Source organism: Carassius auratus, chromosome 13 (genome assembly GCF_003368295.1).
Source record: "Carassius auratus strain Wakin chromosome 13, ASM336829v1, whole genome shotgun sequence".
Classification (NCBI taxonomy): Eukaryota; Metazoa; Chordata; class Actinopteri; order Cypriniformes; family Cyprinidae; genus Carassius; species Carassius auratus.
In genome coordinates, this window is record NC_039255.1 from 7,491,629 (window position 1) to 7,517,469 (window position 25,841).

A 25,841-nucleotide genomic window follows, 5' to 3' on the forward strand; every position below is an offset into this window, starting at 1 on the left:
TCCGAGTTCCCCGTTTCATCCGGTTCCCTCTTTTGGTTTTGTTTGTCTCTCATGACTGTTTATTTTGTATTTACCCTTCTGTTTAAATAAAACCCTTACCTGCATTTGGATCCAACCCTCTCTTTGTGTTTCTCCTAAACCCTACCGTGACAGAAGGACTCCATCAATCAAGGATCCAGCGGTATGTCTGCTGCCATGTCTTCATCAGCCAGCAAGCGAAATGGTTTTGAAGGCTCTCGCCTAGTGGTGTTCCGGGGGACCAGGGGAGGTCGCTCCGGAGCAAGCGGTCGAGAGGAGGTCCGGCAGCGATCGCCACTGTGGCCTCCCATCGAACCGAGATTCGGATGGGGGCTGCCATTTCCCCAGGATGTCCCGAGAGGAGAGGGGAGATGCAGATCGGCTGAGCCAGAGCCGTGGTACCAGATGGCCGCCAGTCCTGTGCAGCGGCACCAAATGGCTGCCAGCTCAGCCCCACAGCACAAGATGGCCGCCACCCCAACCCCACAGCACAGGATGGCCGCCAGCCCAGCCCCACAACCCAAGATGGCCGCCAGCCCAGCCCCACAGCACAAGATGACCGCCAGCCTAGCGCCACAGCCCAAGATGGCCGCCAGCCTAGCGCCACAGCCCAAGATGGCCGCCAGCCTAGCGCCACAGCCCAAGATGGCCGCCAGCCTAGCGCCACAGCCCAAGATGGCCGCCAGCCCAGCGCCACAGCCCAAGATGGCTGCCAGCCCAGCACCACAGCACAAGATGGCTGCCAGCCCAGCACCACAGCACAAGATGGCCGCCAGCCCAGCGCCACAGCCCAAGATGGCTGCCAGCCCAGCACCACAGCACAAGATGGCCGACTCAATGACACCGATTCTCCATCGTAGAGGGCGGAGGAGGAGACAGGCAGCTACTGTTCCTCAGGACCCGGAGAACGTTCCCGAGCGGGCCGCTGCCATCCATGAGGCCATTCCCGATGCGGTGCCCGCTGCTGTTCCGGAGGCGGTGGCTGAGGCTGTTCCCGATGCGGTGCCCGCTGCTGTTCCGGAGACCGAGGCGGTGCCCGCTGCTGTTCCGGAGGCCGAGGCGGTGGCCGAGGCTGTTCCCGAGGAGGTGCCCGATGCTGTTCCCGAGGCGGTGCCCGATGCAGTTCCCGAGGCGGTGCTCGATGCAGTTCCCGAGGCTGTTCCCGAGGAGGTGCCCGATGCTGTTCCCGATGCTGTTCCCGAGGCGGTGCCCGATGCAGTTCCCGAGGCGGTGCTCGATGCAGTTCCCGAGGCTGTTCCCGAGGAGGTGCCCGATGCTGTTCCCGAGGCGGTGCCCGATGCAGTTCCCGAGGCGGTGCCCGATGCAGTTCCCGAGGCGGTGCCCGATGCAGTTCCCGAGGCGGTGCCCGATGCTGTTCCCGAGGCGGTGCCCGATGCTGTTCCCGAGGCGGTGCCCGATGCTGTTCCCGAGGCCGAGGCTGTTCCCGAGGAGGTGCTCGATGCTGTTCGAGAAGCCGAGGCTGTTCCCGAGGCGGTGCCCGATGCTGTGGCCAAGACTGTTCCCGAGGAGGTGCTCGATGCTGTTCGAGAGGCCGAGGCTGTTCCCGAGGCGGTGCCCGATGCTGTTCCCGAGGCGGTGCCCGATGCAGTTCCCGAGGCGGTGCCCGATGCAGTTCCCGAGGCGGTGCTCGATGCAGTTCCCGAGGCTGTTCCCGAGGAGGTGCCCGATGCAGTTCCCGAGGCGGTGCCCGATGCAGTTCCCGAGGCGGTGCCCGATGCAGTTCCCGAGGCGGTGCCCGATGCTGTTCCCGAGGCGGTGCCCGATGCAGTTCCCGAGGCGGTGCCCGATGCAGTTCCCGAGGCGGTGCTCGATGCAGTTCCCGAGGCTGTTCCCGAGGAGGTGCCCGATGCTGTTCCCGAGGCGGTGCCCGATGCTGTTCCCGAGGCGGTGCCCGATGCGGTTCCCGAGGCGGTGCCCGATGCGGTTCCCGAGGCGGTGCCGATGCAGTTCCCGAGGCGGTGCCCGATGCAGTTCCCGAGGCGGTGCCCGATGCAGTTCCCGAGGCGGTGCCCGATGTTGTTCCCGAGGCGGTGCCCGATGCTGTTCCCGAGGCGGTGCCCGATGCAGTTCCCGAGGTGGTGCCCGATGCAGTTCCCGAGGAGGTGCCCGATGCTGTTCCCGAGGCGGTGCCCGATGCAGTTCCCGAGGCGGTGCTCGATGCAGTTCCCGAGGCTGTTCCCGAGGCGGTGCCCGATGCAGTTCCCGAGGCGGTGCCCGATGCAGTTCCCGAGGCGGTGCCCGTTGCTGTTCCCGAGGCGGTGCCCGATGCAGTTCCCGAGGCGGTGCTCGATGCAGTGCCCGATGCAGTTCCCGAGGCGGTGCCCGATGCAGTTCCCGAGGCGGTGCCCGATGCAGTTCCCGAGGCGGAGGCCGATGCTGTTCCCGAGGCCGATGCTGTTCCCAAAGCCGATGCTGTTCCCGAGGCGGTGCCCGATGCTGTTCCAGAGGCCGATGCCGATGCTGTTCCCGAGCCCGAGGCGGTGCCCGATGCTGTTCCAGAGGCCGATGCAGAGGCGGTGCCCGATGCAGTTCCCGAGGCGGAGCCCGATGCAGAGGCCGACGCGGTGCCCGATGCTGTTCCAGGGGCCGAGACCGACGCGGTGCCCGATGCCGAGGCGGAGCCCGATGCTGTTCCAGAGGCCGATGCTGTTCCCGAGGCCGATGCTGTTCCCAAAGCCGATGCTGTTCCCGAGGCGGTGCCCGATGCTGTTCCAGAGGCCGATGCCGATGCTGTTCCCGAGCCCGAGGCGGTGCCCGATGCTGTTCCAGAGGCCGAGACCGAGGCGGGGTCCGAAACCGTTCCCGATGCGGCATCTGGTAGCTGCTCCGTAGGGGAGGGGGTAATGTCACGCTATCAGTCTCTGTTTCCTGGGTGTCCCCTAGTGAGCGCACTTCTCCTTAGGCACTTCACCATAGGCACTTTAATTCCGCTTGTCTGGTCATGTCGTCACAGTAATTGCACTCCAATTAAATCGCACAGGTGTTGACTATCCTTAGTCATTAGTCTCCCTATATAGAGCTGTCTTTCTCTGTCGTCTTTATGGAGTCCTTACCCTATGTGTCTCATGCTCTCGTTCCCCAAGACTTCCTCTACCTTCTTGTTCTTCCGAGTTCCCCGTTTCATCCGGTTCCCTCTTTTGGTTTTGTTTGTCTCTCATGACTGTTTATTTTGTATTTACCCTTCTGTTTAAATAAAACCCTTACCTGCATTTGGATGCAGTTCCCGAGGCGGTGCCCGATGCAGTTCCCGAGGCGGAGGCCGATGCTGTTCCCGAGGCCGATGCTGTTCCCAAAGCCGATGCTGTTCCCGAGGCGGTGCCCGATGCTGTTCCAGAGGCCGATGCCGATGCTGTTCCCGAGCCCGAGGCGGTGCCCGATGCTGTTCCAGAGGCCGATGCAGAGGCGGTGCCCGATGCTGTTCCAGAGGCCGACGCGGTGCCCGATGCAGTTCCCGAGGCGGAGCCCGATGCAGAGGCCGACGCGGTGCCCGATGCTGTTCCAGAGGCCGAGACCGACGCGGTGCCCGATGCCGAGGCGGAGCCCGATGCTGTTCCCGAGGCCGATGCTGTTCCCGAGGCCGATGCTGTTCCCGAGGCCGATGCTGTTCCCAAAGCCGATGCTGTTCCCGAGGCGGTGCCCGATGCTGTTCCAGAGGCCGATGCTGTTCCCGAGCCCGAGGCGGTGCCCGATGCTGTTCCAGAGGCCGAGACCGAGGCGGGGTCCGAAACCGTTCCCGATGCGGTGCCGGAGGCCGTTCCCGATGCAGTGCCCGAGACCGCTTCGTCCTGGGGGACTCCGACGGTGACCATGAGGACGTGGTGGTCATCTGCTCCGCCCTGGGAGACTCCGACGGTGACCATGAGGACGTGGTGGTTATCCGCTCCGCCCTGGGGGACTCCGGCGGTGACCAAGAGGACGTGGTGGTCATCCGCTCCGTCCTGGGGGACTCCGGTCGCAACCACGTGGTGGTCATCCGCTCCGCCCTGGGGGACTTCGGCCGCGACCACGTGGAGGTGGTGGCCTTCCGCTCCGCCCTGGGGGGGCTTCTGCGTTGACCACATGGGTGTGATGGCCCTCTGTTCCGCCCGGGTGGGCATCACCTAATGTCTTCCAATTACCAATGTTTTTGTTTTCATTTGTTTTTTGTTTTTTCTATTTTCCTCCGTTGGACCTGGCCCTCCGTCCCTCCCCTCTTTCCTTCCGCCGGTCCACCACCCTCCTGGACTCCTTGTTTTGTGTTACACCTTCCTGTCTCTGCCTTTCCATCACGTCTGGTTGTTCCGTCTCTTTTCTTCCATTTTACCTGGTTGTCCTGTCTTTGTCTCTCCTTTTCACCTGGTTGTTTGTCTCTGTTTTCTGACCCTCCGTCCCTCCCCCTAGTCCGCCTCCGCTTCACCTCCCTCCTACCTCTTTTTCTGTTGGGTTTTCCGGGGTTTCAGGTGGAGCATCTGGTAGCTGCTCCGTAGGGGAGGGGGTAATGTCACGCTATCAGTCTCTGTTTCCTGGGTGTCCCCTAGTGAGCGCACTTCTCCTTAGGCACTTCACCATAGGCACTTTAATTCCGCTTGTCTGGTCATGTCGTCACAGTAATTGCACTCCAATTAAATCGCACAGGTGTTGACTATCCTTAGTCATTAGTCTCCCTATATAGAGCTGTCTTTCTCTGTCGTCTTTATGGAGTCCTTACCCTATGTGTCTCATGCTCTCGTTCCCCAAGACTTCCTCTACCTTCTTGTTCTTCCGAGTTCCCCGTTTCATCCGGTTCCCTCTTTTGGTTTTGTTTGTCTCTCATGACTGTTTATTTTGTATTTACCCTTCTGTTTAAATAAAACCCTTACCTGCATTTGGATCCAACCCTCTCTTTGTGTTTCTCCTAAACCCTACCGTGACATAGACAGGACAAAGATAATAAAAAGAATAATATAAAAATAGACAAAAAAAAAACAATGTACAAAAAAATCAAACACACAAAATATAATATAGACAACTATGTACAGGTATGATATGTGCAAAATCATAACTGCTCCAGAACAGTTCAACCTAAATCATCCCTCTACATAGGCGCACTACTCATCGTCGCTTTGTCACACGCAGAAAGAGAGAGAGGGAGAGAAAGAATAGACACGCTACATGTAAACGATATTCTTAGTTGTAGTTTACGGTCAAAATAACAGAGTTCCTTTGAATTTTTTCAGCTTCTAAGAACTTCCAGGTTTCCGATAGTGGGCGGAATTAATGCGCAAACGGCAATCTCATTGGCTGTCGCTAACCTATTATCGTACCTGTTTTGATTTCAGCAAATCAGTTCGAGCAAATGCACACAACCTGATTAATATTCATGAATCCAGTAAGTGTTAATCCTTAGTGCGTTTTTAGTTCTTATTAGTATTCTTATCATTATTATCTTAACAGTAAGTTTTTTCCCAATTTTTTTACAGAAATCCTGATTGACCAAAAAAGCACCACCACCAATCCTAAATTCAGATAAAATTACTAATACATCAAGTTTTAATTCTAAATAGCTACTAAATAAATCTAAATTCTAAAGTTCTATCATTAAGTAATACTTGATTATCATGTTATAATGTTTGACTGACTGATGTTAAGAGATATAAAAATGGCACACATGCACAAATTTTTTCTTTTACGAAGTACTGTATAACCATGCAATATAGTGACAAAAAAAATCACGTTTTTAATGAGATTTAGTGTTTCTGGCGTTAGCAAATAAAATAATATTTTCCGAAGACAAGATCATCATGATTAGCTCTGTCATAAACGATAAGAGTGAATCAAATAATATGACTCTAAAGGTCAGAGTAGTGATGGTCAGCTTGTCCATAGACACGGTTCTGATCACTTTTACCTGAGAAGATTTTGCTGCTTCATTTTCGGAAGTTAATCTTTACATTTCCCTTCTTTATTCTTCATAACCGCTGCGATATAACTCCGCCTAACGCCCGTTTCACACATACTCCGTCTGCGGTGCATATGCGTTGCGTATTTTTTTACGCACTCATGTTAACGGATTCCAGCGTTCACACTGCGCGCGGTTGCGATCCGTCAGTCCGTTCCAGGAGAAGTGCAGCGATCGTTTACGTACAGACTCTATTTTTGCTGTGCTGCATGCGCTGAATTAAAGTGACAGCGCAGTGTTCGCGGTAAAAATGAACATGGATTGACACGGAAATGCAGTCATTTCACAATAAATGTATACTAATCAAAGCCTACTATGTTTCACACGCAACACATGGGTTTTGGCTAGATTTAAAACAAGAAAAGGAGCAGCTTTAGAGAAACAAGGCAACATTATATATGCACTTTTATAGAGGCAGAAAAACAAAGTTATTTAAGACCCATTGGATTGTGTGTAATAAAGATTTAAATGCAAAAGGCAGGAGAGTCGACTGTTTCTGTCAGTGGTTAGTTTTAATTTTGAATGTTTGTGATATCCTAACAAGAAAAGTAGGCTAATGTTGTGTTTAAATGTGTTGCAGCTTGTTTCAGCAACTTATTATAAAAACTAGCAGTCAAATCCATGAGTAGTAATACGTTGTTTATATTTTAATTTAAATATGTCTATGAAAGATTGTTACTGTAGCCTACTGTGATAAAAGAGTATCATAATGCTGAAAAAGCTTTTTGATATTATTATCATTATTATTTTTTTACATGATTTGATATCAAAATAATGGACAAAGCTTGTGTTTTGTGGTTTAAACTGCCGCGCATCAGTAACGGACTGCAAACGCGTCCTGTGTGAAAGCACAATGAGTCCGTGCTGCTTCAGCACAACATACGTAACGCACACGGACTGTATAGCCACTGCAGACAGATTATATGTGAAACAGGCGTAACGGTGCAGATAACTTAAAAGGCTGTGCATCGGCTGTTACACAGACGCAGAGCAACTTAGACAGCTCACCAGAAGCGCTTCAACGCTCGAAAACACACACAATTACCTTATACACGTAGTCCTAAATGATTTATAAAGTCTTAAACGACCGCAGAGAATTTGGAGAAGATATGTGTCAGATCCGCATCATGTGCATCAAGTTTTAAAGGGGCAACGCTGATTTTAAAGTTAAAGGGGGGGTGAAATGCTATTTCATGCATACTGAGTTTTTTTACACTGTTAAAGAGTTGGATTCCCATGCTAAACATGGACAAAGTTTAAAAAATTAAGTTGTACGTTTGAAGGAGTATTTTTGTTCCAAAAAAACCTCTTCCGGTTTGTCACAAGTTTCGGAAAGTTTTTTTCGAGTATGGCTCTGTGTGACGTTAGATGGAGCGGAATTTCCTTATATGGGTCCGAAGGACACGTCTGCCGGAAGAGCGCGCGCTCCCGTATTGCTATGAGAGGCTGAGCACAGACAATCACTGGTCAGAGCGAGAGCATCGCGAAAAGTCACAAAAGAAGTGTGTTTTTGGTTGCCAGGGCAAGACAACCCTGCACAGATTACCAAAAGAGAAACAGCATTAAGGGACCAGTGGATGGAGTTTATTTTTACAGAGCATCAACGGAGTTGTGCAAGTGTTTGTGTTTGTTCCCTGCATTTCGAAGATGCTTGTTTTACAAACAAGGCCCACTTTGATGCCGGATTTGCACATCATTTATTTCTTAAGGATAATGCAGTCCCAACGAAAAAGGGTCACGATCTATAGGTACTCAAGATTAACAGGATATTGAGTGAAAACGAGCATTTCACCCCCCCTTTAAACCTGCTGAAGTCTGTCACTGATGTAGGCTACTACATTAAAGAACGAAAGAAAAAGAGAAATCACTCGACTGTTCAGTCGCTGGATAGCTTTTGTAGCTTTAATTAATTTATTATTCTGTGTATATTTTATGCATATAGAACTTATAGTTAACGTGAAGATTGTTTTAAAATCGCTTAATATTTCAGAGCCTATTTAATGTTAATTTAATAGTTCAATACTTTAAATCAATACTTCATTAATAAGAGGCTACTTAATTGAAAGATGCCATTAAAATATTTATTTCAAATATACTTGATGTTGTTTCTAAATTAATTTGGAGGTTCAGTGTGAAATTATGACAATATAAATATGCAAATAATATGACAAAAATATATTTATTTATTAAAATATATATTTTTAATCGTTTGACAGACAGCACTAATGTTAACCTTTTATAGATTTTAGATTTCAATTTAATTTCTAATTTTATAGGTTAGACCCCCGGACCTCAAATGAAGTTTATTGAATAGCACCGCTCTGACCCGTTAACATGGGCATGGAAAAAAATATGCACCGCATAAAGTAAAGTACCGATAAAAAAAACTAAAAACTTATAAAAACATTGTAAATATATTTAGTCATTGTACTAGTATAACTGCTTTTTTTTTTGCAGAGTTTCATGGTAAAATCTTTTGATAAATTTTAATTTTAATAAAATGTATAATTTTATAAAAGACACACACTAAAAAAATTAAATAAAAATGAAATAAAAAAAGGCCTTATAAAGGTCAAAATTCCCATAAAATGTAAAGATTTCTTGGAACAGATTAATTTCTATCACTGCTGTGAACTGACCAGCACACAGAAATGAAGGATATAAAAAAAGAAGTTTTTAAAATAAGTGACACACACACCGGTATGTAAAAGGACATCCAAATAACTAATTTCAAATAGTTTAACTAATACTATAACTAACTAATTTCATGTTGCAGAAAAATGTGTTTAAAAATTGTGTACGTCTCTTGTTTTTGTTCCAAGTTTCCTTTTTTGTCCACTCTTTACTGTTTCTCCCACAAAAGCCACAAAGCCTTCCAATAAGATAGTGAAGGCTCATGCTTGAGCTTTAGTTAGGCTGAAACTTGAAATTTATATTATCTTATTTTATTATTATTATTACTATTATTTAAATTCATGCCTTAGTTTTAGTTTGTGCTATCTTTTTTGAAAGAAATCTGAAAATGATTTTTGTATTTTTATTAATTCAATTTTATTTTATTTTATGTAAAATATTGTATTTCATGTATTTCATATTTATACAGGTGTGTTGTAAATGTAATTTATGTAATGCCTTCACCACATCTGTTAATAAAACTTTAACACAGAATCAGTCGCTGTCTTTATTCAACAAAATAATCTACTTTTATCTTTGAAATGAAAATATACAATTTACTGTCAAAAATCTAAATCAAACCAAACAAAAAAAAACAAAAAAAAAAACATTTAAAACATACTTGCAGTAGATGATTCAGAATGTCAGAATGACCTCCTCTCCTAGGTTCACGAAACGGTATGAATCTGTTGTAAGTAACCTTAAGATTCCTAAAAAATGCCTATTTCAGAATTCCAAATAAAGTGCTCCTGCTTTCGCCTGAAAACACACAACATCTTCCTGAAATGGCTGATTCAACACTAACTGCGGTTACTGAAACTACGCCTTCTTTCTTTGCGTGAAAATTTGGGTGGCATTACACAAATATTTCCACATAGTGACATAGACATGTGGGGGTGTGTTTGAATGAGCCGTTTTAGGGGGGCGTTGCAGAGTCTTAAATTTGATAAAGAATATCTCTTTGGATTTGAGACTTTAGTCTTTGCATCTTTACAGATCTTCTTCATGCACCAAGAGCTTGTAACACTCTAGGGAGGAAGGAAAAATTGAAAATGCATCATATGACCCCTTTAACACGAAACTTATGAATATTCATGTGTACTCCACCCAGTGACACCAAATATTTCAGAACACCGGCTTTTCTTCGCTGCATTCACAGACACACCTCAGGGAAGCTAGCATGTATCCATTGGCTGAACGTATATATTTGACAAATATGACATTAATGTTGGTAGCAAATAAGGTAAGCTCTTCGGCATGAACCTTAATGGTCGCATGCATATGGCACGTGCCGCTTTAAAGTGCTCATAATTTGGGTAATGTTTATATTTCGGGTTTTGGGAGTCCCTAACAACAGGCTGATATGCATGTAAGGTCAAAAAAATACTTTCATCGTCTTATGCATTTATTTTTACCTTACTTGCTCAACAACTCCCAAATGATTCGTTCAACATTCATTTTTCCAAACATCTCCTTGGTCTGAAGCTAATCTGTGGTGATTGGTCCTATTGGTCTCATTTCCATTTTATTATGCCTGTAATTCATGATAAAGCAGTGTTTGTGAGCACATGCTACTTTGTTTACAGCATGGGAAACATATTTTTACTGCTCCAAAAGCGACACCTACTGGCAAATAATGAATTTGCATTTTCATTCAAAGCAACGCGAAAAAGACGGGCGGGCAATATGCTAATTTTTAACTTTGACGTCCACATGAAAAGGCTTGGGATTCGTTAAAAAAATTACTCCTTTCAATGATTCAGAGTCGACTCTTTCTTTTAAGATACAATGACTTTATACACGGTGCACTTTCAGATGTAAAGCTTTGCGTGATATTTTTATTCACTTAGAGCTGTGTTACACAATGCATTTCAGATATCTATAACGGGGCACTTTAATCATTATATTCAACATCAATCTAAACAACTGCCTTAATATTTAACCCCACCGTCTGCTCTGGAACTACCTACTTGGAGCCAAAAATACAAAGTGCAAAAATCAAACATCAGTGATTTAATTAATATCCAGGTAACCTACCGTGGGAATTCTAATTCCATCTTGATTGATAGTTATGGCTGTAGGTAACAAACCGGATGAGAACTGTTCGGCTCCCTCTTCACATGCCATAACACTAATCTGAGTTATTTTTATTTCAGGTGCAGAGCGGGCTGCTTTATTCTTGCGTTCAGGCTAAGTAACACTGTTTGATAAAGTGCTGCTTCCACGAGCGAACAAACAAGATGCTGCTCTCCACTTCTGCCTTGTTGCTGAAGTGACCGTGTTCACGCCCACGGGCACGCACTGTTTTATTCACCGTCACGTATCGAAAGATGAGCACACGCAGGCGAATGCCGAGATGAATACTATCTATATGGTGGGGTGTTGGATAATCCAAAAATATCTGGTGCTGGTGTTCTTGGGCAAGGTACCCAGATTGTTGACATAAATTGGTAGAAGTGTGAATTAAAGTTGCAGTAAAAATGTGACATGGATCTGAGCCTAACAGATTTTCAAAAAATAGGAAAAAAGTAAGAAGGTGACTTGGTTATATCCACCAGGTCTGTTTATTAAATGAAATACATTAAAAGCAGAAAATAATAAATGCATAAACATTCACCTTCTACATTCATATGTATATTATATATTAGAGGACTTTATCTCTCCATCTCGAGCTAGCACAGGTGCTATAATATTTTCAAACCTGTAATCTCGTAATGTGAGCGACACATTGCCAAGTGGAACTAATCCAGCCAATCACAGTGCAAATGGCATAAACACTCTTATCATTAATCATAATGAACAGAAACGAAACGCCAAAAATGAATCGAATTAACTAAATAAAAGTAAAAAAAAAAATATTATCGCTTCAAAAGGCACCTATAGCAAATAATGAATTTGCATTTTATTCAGACCATTGACGAAAACACAAAGTGAGCGGGCAATACGAATCATTTCGATGATTCATAGTTGAGTTTGTTTCTGAGAGACAATAACTTTATGCATGGTGCACTTTCAGATGTAAAACTTTGCAGTATGTTTTCATTCACTTAGAGCTGTGTTACATGCATATAAGGTCATTTTCAGATATCCATAATAGGGGCACTTTAATGATATTCAACATCAATCTTAACTCCAGCCTTAATAGTTAACCCCATTGTCTGCTCTGGATGTATCTACTTGGAGCCAAAATTACATAGCTAAAGAAATCAAACATCAGTGATTTAATTCATATCCAGGTAACCTACCTTAGAAATTTTAATTCCATCTGAATTGACAGTTTTGCCTGGAGGTAACAAACTGAATGAAAACTGTTTGGCTCCCTCTTCTCTTTCCATAACACTAATCCTAATTAAATAAATACTAATACAAGTAGATTAACAGGTGGGGGATACTCCAAAGTTTCAGCTCCATCATATCACAAGTCAGCAAAATATATTGAATAAAAAAGTCTTACATAGTCTGCCTTTAATTGTTAAATGTTTTGCCGAAAGAGTGAATTACTTCACAAACTTGTTTAGGTTATTAAGAATTTGGTTCAGAGAATGGGGTTTAATGTCTTATCAAATGTTTAAAACTGTAATACTGTGTGAAATCATCAGCATTCTTGTATTCTGTCTGGAATATGTTTCTGGACTCTGCATCACATCTGGCAATTTAAAAAGGTCATTGTGATGACAAGTGCTAGGGTGACATCATCATTACAAGCGATAGTAGGAGGATGTGAGGTCTGTACAAACAACTGTTTTATGTATCTTTACATTAGCTATTAATGTTTGAGTAATTCTGGTGACTGTTGTCACCAGTCTGTTATGGCTTGCAGGCATAACACCCTGGAGCCCAAAACCGGTTTCCCATTGAAGCTAAGTAGGGCTGAGCCTGGTCAGTACCTGGATGGGAGACCTCCTGTGAAAACTAGGTGGCTGCTGGAAGAGGTGCTAGTAATGCTCACCCTGTGGTCTGTGTGGGTCCTAGCACCCCAGTCTAGTGATGGGGACACTATACTGTCAACAAGTACTGTCCTTTGGATGAGACATTAAACCGAGGTCCTGACTCTCTGTGGTCATTAAAAATCCCAGGTCTTTCGAAAAGAGTAGAGGTGTGACCTCGGCATCCTGGCTAAATTTGCCCATTGGCCTCTGACCATCATAGCCTCCTAACAATTCCCATATCCACTGATTGGTTTATCACTATGTCTCCTCTCCAGCAGTAAGCTGGTGTGTGGTGGGCATTCTGGTGCACTATGGTGGATGAGATGATACCCCCTGACAATGTAAAGTGCTTTGAGTTCCTAGAAAAGCACTATATAAATGCAATGAATTATTATTATTGTTCTAGTTTATTAGGTTTAAAATATAATTATTTTATCTGGTTCATTATGCTTTAACATTTATTTATATACAGTTAGATATCATGCGGTTGGCGTTGATTGCAGATAGATGCACATATCAGTTGTCATAGCTTCGTGTTATGTCTACCATATTTCCCCTATGATACATTTTTCCCCATTTAACCACACAGAGACAAGTTGTTGTTACATGTTATTTATTTCAAGTCTGTATTTATCTTCACATTGCAAACAGCCTCCTTGGAAGCGGAAACTCCTTGGAAGCGGTGTACTCACCATATCCTGGTCCGGTGACTCCTTAAAGGAGGAGGCAGGACTTTGTGGAACTATATTTGCTTCAAAAAAATGAAGTTAACTTTATTTAACTGAACTTAACTTTTTCAGAAAATATAAAAATTAAAAAATTACAGATTTAGCTTACGCTTCGCAGTTTTTCATTTGGTGATTTGACACAAACCTTTCGTGGATGCGGGCTTAACAGTGATCTACTCTGATTGGATAGTGAGCTTTTGATGGACAGGTGCTCTCTGACCTGGAAGTACAGACCTCACTCTGTGGCCCAAATATTTGAAAGCTCTCGTGGTAATTTGTATGCAATACACCGTGCTTTGTATTACTAAATATGTAAATAATATTTGACCAATCGTCTCTAAAGATAACCCCCTATCCTTCAAGGCAGCTTGAAGTAAGTTTGTGTTATTGAAGGACAATAATAACCCCAAGGCCGTCGCTGGTGGGGTTAAAGGTGGTGACGATTATAGGGGCCCACGGCTGAGGGGGGGCCCCGGGGATCTCAACCGTTTGGATGAGGCCAGCCTAAAAAGACGCTTAGGACAGTTGACAGATCACTGCTGCTTGTGTTCACGAAAGCTTATAATTTTCACATGTTTTAAGCCTTGCCACGTGTCAATTAAACATTTAAAAGAGTTTAAAGCATTAAAACACAAGACGAGGAAAAGCTCAACTGAGAAGCTGTTACTCGCGCGTTGTCTCCAGTGCGCACGCGGAGAGAGAGCCGCGTTTAACGGACACTGAGTAACGTGCAAGTCTGTTTTTTTTTCAAGTCTGTATGTGTCCAGGTACAGAAACCGAATAATCAAATGTAAAATAACACTGCATAGGTGCATTTATGACCTCAAGGTCAGATTATTGTAATGCTTTATTGTGTGGTTGTTCTGCACGCTTAGTAACAACCCAGACAGCAAGCAGTTTCGGCCCAGATCCGGCCCACATCTGGCCCGCATGGATTTCACGTGGGCCAGATGTGGGCCGGATCTGGGCCAACACTATATTTTTGTCTGGGAAACTACAGCTAGTCCAAAATACAGCAGCAAGAGTTCTTACTAGAACCAGGAAGTATGACCATATTAGCCTGGTCCTGTCAACACTGCTAAATTCGCCCATTGGTGAGTAAGCTGGTGTGTGGTGAGCATTCTGGCGCAATATGGCTGCTGTCGCATCATCCAGGTGGATGCTACAAAGTAGTGGTGGATGTGGAGATACCCCCCTGACAATGTAAAGCGCTTTGAGTGCCTAGAAAAGTGCTATATAAATGTAATGAATTATTATTATTATTATTATGTTAGGGTGAAAGAATCAATTTTGGTTAAGTTAGAGATTAATTCAGAGACCTATAGGCAACGTTTTATTGCAAAGGCCCTCCGACAAGGGGAGACTTCCAATGAGCTGAAGACAAGACTGAAAGATCTTTATGACAAATGGATAACATCCAGGCATTAAACTTAGGAGGAAATTGGAGATATGATTGTTCTGGAACAGTTTCTGGCAACCCTGGTTAACCCTGAAATCAGAACTTTGATCTGTGAACACAACCCCACCTCTTCGAGACAAGCAGCAGAGCTGGCTGAGACATTCATTGCCGCTAGACGATCAACTTACCAACTGGGTCACAGTCGAGGCGGCATCTACAGTGCGACTGGTAAGTCTGGGAGAGGGTTTGGTAGTGGTCAACCTTATAGCAGCATTAAAGGCTATAGTTCACAAACTCCCCAATCCAAAGCTTGCCCTAAAAGTTATCAGCAGTCAGAAGGTCAACACAAAGAGAAGCCAGTGATTATCTGTCATGGATGTGGCCCAGTAGGACATAAGAAGGCAGAATGTACATTACAAAGAGTCAGTAATGGGTATCTTTGTTATATTCCCAGACTGTCTCAAATACTAAGTAAAGCAGGTCGGAATATAGAAACAGTGGTCCCGGTGAAGATAGGAGGTAAGTAGTTCATGGCTTTAGATACTGGATCTAGTCATATGCTGGTGAGACAGGAGTATGTTCAAGATCTACCGATGTCCAGTCAAAGTAAATTAAGGGTCTGTTGTGTCCATGGAGACGAAAGAGAGTTTACTACTGTTGATTTGAAGATGGAGATTGAGGGACAACCCTACCTTTTGACAGTAGGCATTGTGGACAAAGCCCCTTATGCAGTTATTTTGGGTAGGGATGTGCCTGTACTGGTTGACTTATTGCAAAGACAGACTGGTGTAGCTGATGTCAGAGCAGTTACAAGAGCAAAGGCAAGATGGGTAGAAGAGCATAATCAGACTCTTGACTTGTAGCCTTCTGCAAAGGAGCCCAAAGGTAAAAGGCCTAGAAGAGAGAAAATAAAGGGAAAAGTCAGGGGAAGAGTTATGGCTGAGCAACTCCCGTAACCAGACAGTGATGACCTGTATGACATACCTCACTATATGGCCAATTTTCAGAAGCAGGATGTTACACTTGAAGGTCTATTTCAGAAGGCTGGTAGTTCACATTTGGGAAACCGATTTCCAGACAAAGAACAGTTTGTGATGAAGGATAACATGTTGTACCGACAAACAGATAGTGGTGATCAGCTAGTTGTCCCACAGTCAATCAAGTTGACAAAGTGGAGGCTGTACGTTCTTGCCCACCTCCAACAACCAAAAAGAGGGTGAGGTCCTTTTTAGGTCTGGTAGGCTGGTACAGGCAGTCTATTCCTAATTTTTCCATTTGAACGGCCGTACTCACAGACCTCACTCAGAAGTGCAGCCCCCAAAAGGTTGTGTGGTCACCTGAGTGTGAGGAGGCCTTTCAAGATCTCAAGGACTGTTTGTGTCAAGGTCCAGTGTTGCAACGCCCCAATTTTGATATTGCTTTCACAGTTCAAACAGATGCATCAGGAGTAGGTCTAGGAGCCGTCATGTTGCAAGGTGACCGTGAAAGTCGAAAGCCGGTGCAGTTTATTAGTCAAAATTGTTCCCCCGTGAGATTAGGTATTCTACTGTGGAGAAAAAGGCACTGGCTATAAAGTGGGCATTAGATATTTTGAAGTATTAACTCATTGTTAAAGACTTTACATTAGAGACTGAACATTGTGCCTTACAATAGATCCACAGGATGAAAGACCCGCATTACCCGCTGGTTTCTTTCACTGCAACCTTTTAAATTTCAAGTTAAATATAGGGCTGAAGCTCAGAATGTTGTAGCTGACTTTTTGTCCCATCCCTATGATGAGTGACAGGCTTAAGGGGTGGGGTGTGATGACGGGTGCTAGGGTGACCTCATCACTACCGTGATAGCAGGAGCATGTGAAGTCTGTAAAAAAAAAACAGTTTTATGTATCTTTTTTATTTTTTATTTTATTGTTCTCTGAGGTCCACTAAAATTGTATAATTACTATCAAAATACATCATCATTTGGAAGTAATAGGCTACTTTCTGTCCTGTTTTGACCCCCTCATCAGAATTCTCAGTTTGAATAGGCGTGGGGTATGGTAAACTCAGACGTAAACGCCCACTGCTATGATTGGCTTACAGTTGTGTATGTTGACAGCCTACAGTCTTCGCAATGATCAGTAATAACAGACATGGCATCAGTGGCCACATAATAAAAACAGTTACTTATGCTCTCAGTTCGGCTCAGTTACAGCTTTCTCAATTTATGACTGCTTTAAAGGGAATTGCCACCCACAAATGAAAATGCTCTCATCATTTAGTCATCCTCATGCTATCCCAGATGATATACACTTCTTTCTTCAGATGAACACAAACAAAGATTTTTAATGAATGGTAAAGTTTAAATTATTAGAAGTCTATTTGTATATTTTTCCCCACAAACTCCTAGCTTAAATCTTCAGAAGACAATGATGCATAACAGGTGTCAAATAGAATATTTTCATGTTCACTTTGTGTAGTTTTTGAAGCGTCATCTTTGGACATCCTGTACTTTTGCATAATAGATTAGATTCAACTTTATTTCACATGTAAGGTACAAGCCAACAAAATGCAGTTAGCATCTAACCAAAAGTGAAATAAGCAGTAAGTACAGAATATACAGTGTCTACAATATGTTACAAATGCACAATAAATATACAGATAACCCAGTGCTATGAACATAATTTACAGCTTTTTAAATACTATTGGCATGAAATACCAGGGCGGAATTCACTCCGGAGGCTTCTGAAGTGCCTCCCAAAGGGCAGGAGGTTAAACAGTCTATGGTCAGGGTGAGAAGAGTCCTCAAGAACCCTGCAAGCTCGACGTAGACAAAATTTTATCTGGATGTCCTCAAAAGGAAGTGGTGTCATCTGCAAATTTAATGATGGAGTTGGATGCATGCACAGCCAGGCTTGCAGTGTGGGTGTAGAGGGAGTAGAGGAATGGGCTCAGCACACAGCCCTGTGGTACACCGGTGCTGAATGTGATGGTGGTGGAGCAGGTGTGGCTTCGTCTACCATGCTGAGGTCTGTTGGTCAGAAAGTCCATAATCCAGTTACAGAGGGAGGTGTTAATGTCCAGGTCTCCAAGTTTTGTGGTCATCTTGCCACAGACAAGTGATGTGATGACAGTGTTAAATGCTGAGCTTAAGTCATCAAACAACATCCGTACATATGTGATGTTATTCTCCAAGTGTGTGAGTCCCGAGTGCAGCACTGTCCATACTGCGTCCTCTGTGCTCCTATTGCTACAGTATTCAAATTGATGTGGGTCCCGTGTGGGTGGGAGGCAGTTCTTGAGGTGTGCTAGGACCAGTCGCTCAAAGCATTTCATAACAATAGGTGTAACAGGGCGGTTGTCATTCAGGCACGCCGGAAAGGACTGTTTCGGCACTGTTTCGGCACTGGCACAATGTATGTCGCCCGGAAAGAGTGTGCACACTTAAAACGTGTCTCTCCTCTCACTCTAACTGTGTCCTGTGCATGCTCAAATATCTCTGGGCTCATGCGCTATAGATATTTATTCTTTTTGCACCTGAATCAAATGTTGTCAAAGGTTACCATTGTGCATTTTTAAAAACAACTCTCAAAACAGATTTCTGCAAGGCCTTTCCTTGATTTTTTTTTTTTATTGTTGTATTTTTGATTTATCATAAAATGGTCATTGTAGCTACTTTGATTTACTAAATCTCTTGTATTTTGATCTTTTCTTTGGCACATATGCATCTCTGTGTGAAATAGGCTACTTTGTTAACGCTGTTTTAAAAGATACTATAAATAAAGCTTTAACCAATCAGACCTCCACAGCTGACCGATGAAAATACTAAACTACTAATACTAAACACTAATCCAGTGTCTGTTTTCAGTTCAGATTTTTTTTCTTCATGAAAATATACTTAATAGTAGCTATACATTTAATGGAACTTCAATGGCTACAGTTATATGATAGATATATGTAATTACATTGTCTGCAAATGCATTTAACCTATAGAATATAATGAAGTAGTGTTTTGACAAATATGAAAATGTCATTTTGTTATATTTGGTCTCCAAATGTATAGGTTTAGGGAATAGTGCATCTGAACCATATCTAAATAGTTCAGTTTTTTCATATAATATAATATAATATACATTAATTTTCATTTTTGGGTGAACTAACCCTTTAATTTTTGGAATACTTTATACACCCCTGCTCATATTCTTAAGAGAGCTCATGGTGGAATGTTTTTTTATGAGACAGTTAAATAAACTAAACGTTTCTAGCTCTGTTCGGTCTAGATTTTATAGAGCCACTGTGGAAAGCCTTGTTTCAGCATCCATTACTGTTTGGTTTGCATCTGCATCAGCCCAGGTGAAGGTCAGACTACAGCGTATTGTGCGCACAGCAGAGAGGCTGACTGGACAAAGGCAGCTGTCAATTAATGACCTATATGAGGCCAGAGTCAGGAAGAGGGCGGCTAAAATTGCTGTTGATCAGTCCCATCCAGCAAGTGACATTTTTAGGCTGCTTCCTTCAGGAAGAAGGTACAGAGCAGTGAGGACAAGGACCTCACGCCATCTTAATAGTTTATTTCCAAGAGCCATTTCCCTTATGAATAGCTGATCTTGCACTATTTTTGGACTATTTTATTATTTGATTGATTGTTTTAGGCATGCTTTTGCAGCTATACGCATATATGTTTGTGTGTAGAGTTTGTGTGTTACTGAGGGCCATATCAAATTCCTGTGTATCTCCTGATGCATTTGGCGAATAAAGTGATTCTTATCTTATCTTATCTTATTACCAGCTTTGCTATTAATTAATTAATTTATTGGGAATTATCAGTGTATTATAAAGGTGCAAATATTTTTAGTGCTTTTATGTCATTTTAACAATAAATGTAAGTTAAATTCTTCAAAATTAAAATGTCACTACAATATTTTAACTGTGATGTTTTGGAAACCACAGCTGCCATTATCTTACTGTAAAATTCACTGATTATTTATTTATGTATGTATTTATTTATTTATTTATTTTCACAGTGCTAAATGTAAATTACTAACTCTTACTTAGCTAAATGTTCATAGATTCACTGAAGCAACTCTCAGAAAATCACAGAAAATCTAAGGGTGTGAGTGAATTCATCTTCTTTCCATCCATTATTTAAAATTTCAGTTTAGTGTGTTAATTACTGTTAAATGTGTAGAAGTCATGTATAATGTAAAGTGGTCTGTAACACTGCACACACACACATTCTGAAATGAGTTTGCTGTATGTGAACCTGATACTGTGGACATCTGTCTTCTGTAACTTGCACCTGTTCTTATTAGCAAGTGCATGTGGGTTGTTGACATGATGTAGCATTTTCACTTTCCCACAGGATAACAATTTATATAATTAATAGCGTCGTTATTTACAGTGCTGTGAAACGGTAAACATTTCTTCCACCTAAATGGAACTATTGTTAAAAAAGCTATTTGATTTTTATTTAAACAAATTTAGCCAAATGTCAAAACTGTCCTCCAACAGTAGGACTGTCCCAAGCATGGTTCCATAAATTAAAACTTTAATAAATTAAAAAGAAAAGCATAAACATGTAAAAACACCCGGCAAAATTGTACAAGTGTCTATTTTAGTGAATAGCAATAATTTTTTCATCTATGTATTTCTGAAAGTGTAGGAACTTCATACATTCTGTCTCTGAAAACCATGTCCTCTGGTGTAACACCATATCCTGATTATAAATAGGCCAATTCCAGAGAAAACTTTAATTAGCTGAAGGACCCCATTCATGATCATGTTACTGTAGCGCCCTGTCAAGCCCATGATGTGCACATGGTCAGTTTTTCTCTCAGAATTGTTAGAAATAATATTTAAATTTAACGCCATACTGTCACACCACAGGACTAAGATGTCACACCACAGGACAAGGTCTCTAAGCATTTTAGAGAATTAAACAACATTTATTTAAATTATTTTAAACTTTTTTGATCATGTTCTTAAATGCAATAGTTACATTAATTAAACTATTTTTTTTATGTTTTTACATAAAATTTGCACTGTTATAAATTATCATGAAATTAAGTATAAAATGTGATACTATGTTTTTGAGACAGAAAGAATTGAGGGAGAGAAATTAGTGGAAGAGAGAGGACATGGAAATACAGACAGAAAATTGACAGGGATCCACGCATAATGGAGGAGATCGTAAGAGGAACAATGCAGAAAGTAAATACTAAATAATAAAAAATGATGCCTCAAATAGAGTAGCCATACAGTTTTTAAAAGATCTATTCACATCCTAATGAGTATAGTTTGAATATCAATCTTATTAGCTCTGCCACACATGCAGAAGGGGGCTAGAAGAGTTTTAGTAACATTCTGATTGACTAAGAGACTGGGTTTTGTTGATGAGAAATATTTTTTTTGTTTTGTTCATGTTGATATTGTTTGTATCAAAATGAAACTTTCTTTATCCTTTTACATGTTCAATATTAAACATAAATAATTCACTACCATTTCTGTCCTTTTAATGTAATGTCCTATGATGTGACACACATAAAAGAACCTCAAATTCATTTTTATCTCAAAATATCTTTAAGAAAAAAAACAAAAACAAAAAAAAAAACAGTTGAGTTTTGCATTAGGGGAGATAAAATACTTAAAATGGTATAATTTTCAGCAGTTTTGAACGAATGACAGCAATGTTAGTCTTGTTGTCAAAAGTTTGTCTAGAAATTGTCCAACAAGTCATAACAATTATGTTCATTATACTTTCATATTAAATAAATAGCACTATATGAAAATAAGTGTCTAACAATGAACATAAGTCTCTCTTTGCTATTTTGTAGTATTAAGAGTTTTTTCCCCATAATTTTTGCCATGTCCCAACATAGGACAAATTTAGTTCAGTAAAAATCTTTAAAACAAAAAAAAGTAGTGAAAGAATTGACAAAGTTAGTGGTTGTTTTCAGACTTCACACTACATAAATATGTGCATTTCTTTTTTATTTCTTTTTATTTTTTACAAATAAAAGCAATTTTTACTGCCTATTTGTCAACTACATGTCTTTCACGCACACATGTTGTGTACATTATGAGGCAAGAATTGGAATTTTTGTTAGACGCGTGTGCCCCGTAAATGTTTATTTCATTTCTGTAACTGATTTCATGTCTTCTGCGCTATTGACATAATTTTCTCCCGACATATGCTGTATTCTTGTCATCTATTATTATTATTATTACTATTATTATTATATTGTTTCAGAGAAGTAACATGACCAGCAATTAAACTCATTAACAGCCGTTTTATATTATTATTTTGTAGTTCACTTATAAGGTTATCAAGATTTTTACATCGAAAACACGTCATCATTTGGAAGTAATAGACTATTTTCTGTCCTGTTTTGACCCTTTCATCCGAATGCTCAGTTTGAAGAGGCGTGGGGGGGGGGGGGTAGAATCAGAAGTAAATGCCCACTGCTATGATTGGCTAAGAGTTGTGTTGACAGCCTACAGCCTTCACAGATGGAAACTGTTATGGTTAAAAACACAAATCTACAATCAAACGATCTTTAATAATAACAGACATGGCAACAGTGACCACATAATAAAAACAGTTACTTATGCTCTCAGTTCGGCTCAGTTACAGCTTTCTCAGTTCATGACTTCTTTAAAGGGAAACGCCACCCACAAATAAAAATGCTCTCATCATTTAGTCATCCTCATGTTATCCTAGATGATATGAAAAATGTTTGGGACTGCTTCAAAAACCAGCAAGTGAACACAATGGTAAAGGTTAAAGTATAATAATTTTTCCCAGACACGCCTATCATTACACTTCAGAAGACAATGATGCATAACAGGTGTCATACAGATTATAGTCATTTTCAATTTGTGTAGTTTTTGAAGCATCATCTTTGGTCATCCTGTACATTTGCATTATATTCAGAGAGATGGATTTTTTTCTAAAGAAGTATGTGTTTATCGAAAGAAAGTCTTATATGTTTGCACAAGGGTGTGAATGGGATGATTCAGTATGATGAAACAATCTCCCCCCTCTCTCTCTTTTATTTTATTTTTTTAAATTTTTTTTGCAAGGTTACTTCTATTTTTTTAATACTTTTTCTAAAACTTATACTCAATAATGTTTTCGGTTATATGTTTGTACTTTTAACTGAGTAAAATGTTCACTGAGTATCTGTACTTTCACTTAAAGGGTTACACCCCTGCTCATTGTGTTATTTATATATTTATGGGGATGTATCAGTGTTTTATTAGGATACAAATATTTTTATTGCTTCAGCAGGTTGTCATTTTAACATTAAATTTAAGTTAAATTCTTAAAACCTAAAATGTCACTACCATATTTTTACTTTAAAGTTTTGGAAACACAGCTGCCATTATCTTTAATTATCTAAAATTATCTAAAATTACCTGATTATTTATTTATTTTCACAGTGTTAACAGTTGTTCCAGGATCAACAGGGATGTTGATCCAGGAACATGTTGTACTTGGTGAAATCACGCTCACACACTGCACACACTGCACACACACACATTCTGAAATGAGTTTGCTGTATGTGAACCTGATACTGTAGACATCTGTCTTCTGTAACTCGCACCTGTTTTCATAAGCGTGTGCATATATTAATTCATGCACACATGTGAGTGGCTTGAAAGACAGGAGAATGGCTTTAAATTTTTGTTAAATGTTATACGAAATGCTCCATTTCTTTTGTGTGTGCCCCGTAAATGTTTATTTCATTTCTGAAACTGATTTCTCGTCTGCAGAGCTATTGACATAATTTGCTACAGATATATTCTGTATTGTTGCTATCTATTATTATCACAATGATTCAGAGAAGTAACAAGACCAGCTATTAAACTATTAAACTCCTCCACTTTCAACAAAAACTGGATTATGAGGCTGTGCCTGCATGAATTTAAAGTTGTGGTGCCATCTGCTGGAAAAGATCTGCACCTGCAACTACAAACAATAAATAGATGAGGTATAATTTGCATTTGGAAATATGATCAGTTCAACCGAATCAGTTTTATTTAGTTCGAATGAGCGTGCATACAATACAATCATATGCAATTGTCCAATAAAAAAAGACTATATGATTTAGCCAAGCATATGAAAATAGAAAATAAAATGCCACCCTTTACTGAGATTATAATGTCATTTTCCAACTTTACTGTGAAAAATAAGTATGAGCACACTGAATGTATGGGGTCATGATTTTTAAATGACAATTACAATGACATATACATTTTAAACAGACTTCTCTTATCTCTTTTGTTGACTTTTCATGTGAATTGTACTTTTTGTATGGCCCATTCTCAGAACACAATGGCATTTTTTCTTAAAAATATATATATTCTTTTGAAAGCTGCTGCCAAACTTCAGTGTCTTTTTTGAACAGTACTATATAAACGGAGAGATAACCTTCATAAACTTGCAACATGTACACACAGCTGAAACTCATTCAGCAAAAAATCTTTCATCTTATAGTATAGTCTATAAGGGGAGACTGTTTGAGGTTATTTGGGTCCAAGGGGTTAAAGGTGAAGTGGGGGTAATAGGGTAGATAGGGTAGATAATAGTTTATAATAACTGCCGAGAGGTGTCAAGGCTCCATTTTTTCTTCACACGTACATATGAGACTGAGGCTTGAACAAAACCAGCTCCCAGCACACAGAACGACTGCTAGCCTGCAGTGCTAACCATCCCTAAACCCATTGTTAGGGGCTAATCTGTGGCCTTAACAAAGGACAGTAGCATGCTTTTGTCTCCCTTGACGGGGGGATGGTGGGGTAAAGAAGCAAGGGAGTGGAAGAAGAGGAGAGAAAGAAAAAACTGAGAAGCAGAGTGGGGGATTTGGATAATATTGGCATGTCTTTGGGCAACAGCTTTTGTGTCAGTGAGTTGTGTTGATGCTCAGATAGGGTTAAGTCTAGAGTTTAAACACCCACTGATATAAATTACATACAAATTTTGAAAATGTCTAAATATATTCACATTATGTGCTGTTTTATTTAATTTCATTGCCGTCAGTATTATAGAATTGTCTGTATACAAACCCTTCCGGCAGGAAAGAAGAGAGTATGAGCTTTCTTTCTGAATGGGGGATGGAAGAAGAAGGAGAAGAAAGAAAATCTTTTGTTTCTTTCATGCAAGCCAGTGATGGGTTAGGAAGTGTCATGCATCCTTTATATAGTAGGAGGCGCCCGAATGCAGTCTGAGTTGAGAATGTACACATGCTACTTGAGAGGTCTGTGGGAGTTCTTTGTGTGTCTAAGTACTGCTCACTATAAGCTTTTACGAATTGACTGGGTGTTTAGGCTGACCAGACTTATCAGAAGATGTTCCGAGCAGTTAATAGAGCATATAACGCTCAAATGCGTGTCTCCCAGACTTTTATATTAAGTCAAAATAAACTGAATGTACTCAACAGTGCTGACCTGTATAGTATATGAAAATGCTGAACTGGTTAAGAAAATAGTCACTGTTTCAGAACTTCCATTTCTCTAACTTTCCTGTATGTGTGTAGGGGTTTGATGATGGTGTAAAGTATATTCAGTTTTCAACTTAGCAACTTAACACGTTCATGTCCAAATTGCATGTCTACATTAGTATTGAACCCTTTCTTTGTCTTTATCCCATAAATACATGAGTACACCAGACACATTTCTCTTTTAGCACTGACACTTTTTACTGTAATACATCAACTTTATTTTTTACTTCCATATTTACAAAGTATCTGTACACAGCTTGTGAAAGAGAGCAGTTTTAGAGATATTTCAGCTTGATATACCTGATAGAAATGTCTCTGTGCAGTGCTGGATCTGCTCTGGTTATTTGCGTAGATGTGTGATGCCCTGTAAGGTCAAGTATTAGATCACACCTCTACTCGACTATCGTTCACGCTGTGCTCTCAAATGTGTTGGGTGGCCAGGGAGTGAAGGGGTGCGTGGATGGACTCTGATGTCAACACAACCATTAACTGCTCCATGCTAAACCACAAACCTGCCATGTGAGTGCAAAATCCAGATGACACGAAGAACACAACACAATAGCAGAGTTGGAATCTCTGACTGAAATCATTTATTAAAAAGAAATGCATAAACGGTTCTTCAACATATTTTAATGATACAACACTCATCACTGATCCATGAGACATGGGACAAAAC

At 41.5% G+C, this 25,841-nt stretch overlaps 1 pseudogene; it reads right to left on the bottom strand.

Annotated features, from left to right (window-relative positions):
• Nucleotides 1-10,954, bottom strand: part of LOC113112498 (sodium-dependent lysophosphatidylcholine symporter 1-A-like) — a 28,628-nt pseudogene extending 17,674 nt beyond the window's left edge.
• Between the last annotated feature and the right edge of the window lie 14,887 nt (nt 10,955-25,841).